Source organism: Primulina eburnea, chromosome 1 (assembly GCF_022965805.1).
Source record: "Primulina eburnea isolate SZY01 chromosome 1, ASM2296580v1, whole genome shotgun sequence".
In the NCBI taxonomy this organism is placed as follows: Eukaryota; Viridiplantae; Streptophyta; class Magnoliopsida; order Lamiales; family Gesneriaceae; genus Primulina; species Primulina eburnea.
Window position 1 is genome coordinate 3,621,152 of NC_133101.1, and position 6,478 is coordinate 3,627,629.

Genomic DNA, 6,478 nt, shown 5'->3' on the forward strand with positions numbered 1-6,478 from the left:
TGCCGGCGCATATGCGCGCATTGTCTCGGCGCATATGCGCCCAAGGTTCTGGTATCGCCGCGCATATGCGCGTTACTCTCCCGCGCATATGCGCCCGAGCCACTGTACGTGCCGCGCATATGCGCGCAGTAAAGTCGCGCATATGCGCGAAGGGTTCGGTCTTGCTCGCGCACAGCTCGCACACCTCCACGCGCATGTGCGCCCTTCTTTCTTTGCACACACACTCTACACCTTTCTTATGTGTTTTGGTCCGATCCGTTCCTTCTATATTTACCGTAATTAATTAATAAATCATTTCCAGATTACTTCCAAATTACGGTAATCATACCCAAAATCATTTCAGATTACGGTACTCAAATTCTCGGGCCTTACAGTTTCATTACACATAATCCAAAAAATAAAATACATCATTACCTACATCATCACACACAAATTTCAAATTTTACAACTCATATTTTCAACATTCAAATATTCAACATTCAAATATTCAACTCACACATTTTAAATATATTTTCAACAGAAATCAATAATACAATGAGAGTCTCTCATTTGAGAAATATTTTTCTGCTCTCTCTGTGTATGATAATGATACAATAATTGTTATCAACCAATATAAATAATATCAAGATCACAATCAATATATGTCAAATGTCTAAAATTTCCTTGATAAAATAATTAGGCTTTATATGTATATATATATATATATATATATATATATATATATATATATATATATACATATATATATATACGTGTATATATATATATATATATATATATCTCAGTGATACTTGTTGAGCTTGTGGATCAAGCAAGAGCAATCGAGACAGGGTTGAAGCAGAAAAGAGCAGCTAAGCCATAGAAGAGCATACGTGGATCAAGAAAGAGCAATAGAAATTTTTTTGTTGAATGCGAATAGTTATTTTTTCCTGCTGAAATTGAATTATAACGGCCCGAAAATCCTTACTTGAAAATTTACGGGAAATTTAAAATTTTTCTTTTAAAATAAATGGAGTGCCTCATTCATACCAATATCTAAAAAAAATGTTTACGTTCAAAAATAGCAGCGGAAGAAATGAATACTTGCCAAAAGAACCAGTTAAAGTATTCCAACGACTGATAAAATATTTGAGCAATAAAAATAAAATGGCAAGTGCTGAAACTGAGGTCCTCGGGTTCCACTACTGCCGACCCAAGCTAGCTCACTGGTCCTCGCCCTCGGTCCTGACACCATCAGTACCTACAACAATCAAGTCTAGTGAGTCTAAAGACTCAGCATGCATATATCGTAAATAACGAGTAAATAGTATAGTAAAATTTGCATGGGAGTAAAATTTGCATGTCATGAGGCATAATCGTGAAAATAATTTATCATGAGCAATTATAATACGTGCATAACTGAACTGAAAATCATAGTAAAATGTTTGCTCCTTGGAGCCCTGTACTGAAATAGCTTGCAATAAATTTTCTGGTGAGATTATGGTCTATACAAGTGGTCCCTGAACTGAACTGAACTGAACTGAACTGAGCTGACCGATACTGAGGACCGGACCGATACTGGGGATCGGATTTACGTCTGATCAGACTACTGCCACAGTACTGGGTGAAACAACTGAACTGACCGGTAACTGGTGACCGGGCCGATACTGGGGACCGGACTTAAGCATGATAGTAAAGTGACCACAAGCAATATCGCATAAATCTCAAAATTTGTATTTACACGTAATATAATTAAATAACATAATTAAATATGAACAATTTCGATCTTCTTGCATTAAAATCATGTACTTGCGATATTTAAAAATACCTATATGACTTGATTGAAGAGTGAAAGAAGATATAAACATGCATTGGTTTGTTTTGACAGAAAACAAACAAAATAACGACGCGGCGCGGCGGAGACGGAGTGCTCTTCACTTTCTCACTTTATTCCTTTAAATTAAGCATGCACCATAATTATTATAATAGCGTAAAAATCGTAAACGTGATGCATGAACATTTAAAAATATCATGATTTGTGCTCAGGGCGCTGCTAGGACTAAAATCTCACCCCGGGTGCAAAATGACCATTTTGCCCTTGGGAACCCAAAAATTATCGTTTCAACCCTGGACCTCTAAAATTAACCCGAAGCTTACCAAACTCCTTAATATGTCCCAAAACATTTTTAAAAATATTCATAGACGTAAATTCAAGCCAAATTCACAACTTAACCAATTTATTTTAAAACTTAGACCGGTTCACGATTTTAGCCCGAATCGACCCGAAACACACTCGATTTTTCTCCAACTTGCACCATAATTTAAACCACTCATCCTAAGCCATTTGCTACATAATTTAAGTCCTCAAATTATCGGCCAACACATACCCCACTACATCAACTCTCGGCCACCCCCAATAATTTCAAAACCAAACACATGTCCTACACCACTACAACTCCTCTCCAACATCTCGGTCCACTCCTCCAATACCACTTGTCCTATATTTAATTCCCATTCTTAAAGCCATAAGGAAACACTTAAACTAGGGGAAACGAAGCTGCTGTGCGAATCATGCACAAGGAAGAAGAGAACCGAACAAGCTATCGCACCTCTCCTCTATCGAGCTACATCTCCAAGATCCGATCTTGTCCCCCGTCCAAGCGCCTAAGGTACACTCTTAGCATCCTACCAGACATAACAAAGGCTGAGACATGGCTAGGTTCGAGCCCATGCACTGCCGCAACCCTTGCTCGACAGCCTTCGGCCTATGCATCGAACACGAGTCTCACCCGATTAAACCATTACTCCAGCTTATTTTCCCTTAATATTTGACGTGCCTCAGCCCCTAAATAACAGCAGCCTACAGCCCCTTGCACAACCTCAAGAAAAACGTGAGTACAAATGAGAAGGTAGCATGAACGTGTGAAAAACCGAACCCATCTGTCAAGAAAAGGACTGGATCGAAACTCTTTTGCATGCGCCAGCACATTCAGCAGTATATAAACGTGTGTGATGAGAAACAATGAATACCTCGCGTGCCTGTGAATAAATCTTGGACAAATGATTGAGAGCCAACAACCGAAGGGGAAAAAAATTCTATGCTTGGAGGAGAAAATGGTTTCACCGACACCTAGCAGCAGCCATTCACGAGGATGGATTGTGAGTGGAGGAGGTGTCGGCTAGATGCTTTAGGTTTAGGTTAAAAAATGATTTAGGTGCTTAATTATATAATAAATTAGTAGTTAATGGGCCCTAAATTTGATTAATCAAAAGCTTAAAAGAGTTTTAGCCCGACGAGCTTAAAAATAGGCCCACTAAATTCAAACATACTTTCGAAAAATATTTCGAGTTGGAAAGATTTTGAAAATAATAGCCGAACCATTAAAAAGTCCCCCGACTCGATAAAATTAGCGTACCGTTAAAAAAAAAATCTCACGGGTAAAAAATACCCTAATAAAATCCTATTTTAGAAAAATACACTTAAAATGCTCTAAATTAATTTATAAAAATTAATCGTGTAATTAAAATAATTTTCTGAAAATTCCCCGGTCTCCGATCCTCGTTCGAACGTGAAATGCAACTTAAAAATCTTAATGCACGAACTTTTAAAATTTCATGAAACAAATCATATCATGCATGAATTATGCCTAGAATGCATAAAAATAATTAAACATAAATTAATGAAATAAACATGCTAAATTACCACTTCTTAAATAAATCTTTATTAGCTTATCTCAATACTCCATCTCCAGTCCGGCCTCACTTATTTAATTGAAAAGGTAACAATTAAACTATTGCGTAAAATAAATAAATTTAAAGAAAAGAATTTAAATACTCATACAATAAAATTCATTTTAATTTTAAACACTAGAATTATGCATGGCTTATACGGAGTCCAATTTACGGGTTCTACAATCCTTCCCCCCTTAAAAGAAATTTTGTCCTCGAAATTCGCTTATCCTTGATAAACAAAAAGTTTAGACTCTTGATTCTAGAATCCTAATAATCCACATTTCCGATGCGCTACTCTGATAAGATAAGTATTAAGCTGTCCTTACGTCTCCTCAATCCTAAATAAATTTTTCTATCGAAATCCTCGTTTGTGACTCGCAACTTAAAACAACTTATGATGACTTAGTTCTATTCAACTATAGCCCCGAATTATGACTTATCCCACAGTTTCTCATACTAGAGATGGATGTCTAAACTTATCGCACCTTACTTTTCTTATATTATACTCGTAACATTCATCGAACTATTACATTAGCATTGATGCGGTTCAACTTAAGAAACCTTAGCACCAAAAGTTATGATCGACTTCTATCCTCGGTAAAACAATTAAATGTTAAACCTTATCTCAACCTCATAATAAGATTAGCCCAAGATCCTTGAATCGTATCTTTATTTTATGGCACCAAACTTACATAACTTAATTATTTACAAGTACGTCACAAATATTAAATTGTCGCAAATCTTAAATTTTGAGTAGTGATAATTCATAAAACCCATTTATACAATATCAAACTTCTACCTATATTTTAAAGCCCTTCAAGTCCCAATTACATGCTTAAATTATTTTCTTCCCGATTACAATATAGTTGAGGTCTAAGGTCCTTGGACTTTCCTCATTGAAACGAATGTCGAATTATTACGTATCCTCAATGCTTACTTAATTCTATCATATAAACTTAATAAGTTAGCCCATGGTAGCATTAGACTAACTTTAATAAATCAATTTCACTTATAAACCATAGAACTCTAGAATCCCCATATCAAGCTTTTAGATTACTTACTTGGTAAAAATCTTAATATTCATCAATTGATAACTTATATTGAACACAACTAATTCCCTTTTGTTTTTATTTCACCCAAAATTTCCGTATGAGCAAATATCTAATAAATTTTAAATTCAAACTTACCTAATCCAAATAGCTTTGAATAAAATAACCCCAATACACATATCCGTTTAGTCCCAAGTTTCTTAATGAGTTCCAAAATTTCTCAAGACAGGGTGTCTACCTCACCTCTTACGTGCGTCTCCCAATTAAACTAACCATCATCGTACCCAACTTTCCTAAAAATTTTAAATTCTCACAAAGTATAATCTTAACTGTTAAGATCATGACTAAAACTTGTGACACATCAAACTTATGTTCCCAAAAATTTACTAACTCAATTTTTATCCTTATAACTTAACTAACCGATCAAATTTAACTTAAATCGTCATCACTTTAAATTCTTAATTTGCCACAACATTATTTCACTAACGCTTAAATTTTCACGCCTAAGATTGATTCCTCCTACAATGTCTTTGGTTACCATTCATTATAACATTATAACCCAAATATATAAATATTCTATATTTCCTTCGAGCCTAAATAACCGAAAATTCATGTCATTTGAACCGTTAAATTCTCATTTACTACTAAATAGGTCCTCAAATTTCTTAAAATTGTAAAATTAATTCTTACTTTCCTCGAATATCGTCCAATTTTTCCCTAAATCTCGAAATTCCACAATTATCCATTAGTCCTCAGTATTTCCAATTTCATTTTATTGAGATTTCCCGCATCATAAGGTTCATCAGTCTTAAGTTTACTAAACCCAAAATTAATTCCCATAACACGTCTTACATTTCTATAAATACTTAAAATCCCAAGTGTTCCTCAAAAGTTCGCAATTACGTCCTTAAAATTTTTGAAACTTGCAATCTAGCCCTTACAGTTCTCCAAATTTACATTTTGGCCCTACAACTCTTCGAAATTTGCATCATTGTCCCCATAAAATTTTCCATCTTTACCTCATTAAAATTTTAAATTCTCGAACTCAAAATTAAATCCTAAAATTTGGTAAATTCGAAAATAGTCCATTAGAATTTTATTTTTGAACCTAGGTCCTCAAATAATTGGTTATTACAATTGTGTCCTTAAAATTCTCAATTCCTGCAATTCCATCCCTAATTCCAACTATGTAGAGCATGCATCCTAAATAAATTCCCATAATTAATCTTACATTTCCATAGATACTTAAAATCCTCAAATTATACATTTATAATCCTAAATATTGTCGTAGTCTTCGAATCGCTATTGCTTATATGAAATCCTCAAAAATTTACTCGACTAACAACCAAGAACTATCAATAATTTCTTAGAAATTCTACAAGTCTCAAAAGCATTCATAATTTTCCAGATTAACTTATAACCCATAAGAAGAACATCAAAACTACTGACCTAAAAATTAATATAGTCAAATCATTTACGACCTCTCATAATGCCCAATAGCAAAATTCTTATTTATGTCCGGTGGGGGTGGAGGTGCATTTCCCTCCTACCTCTGATGCTCACCGTCCTCATGACAGCGCTCATCATCCCTCGCGCGCTAAACACGGCGTCTAGGAGGCGTATTGTTCCATACATAACCCATACGTGACCAACATGCATAATTCCATAATTTATTTAAATTTAAATACTGAACAATAAAATAAATCTGGACATAAAAT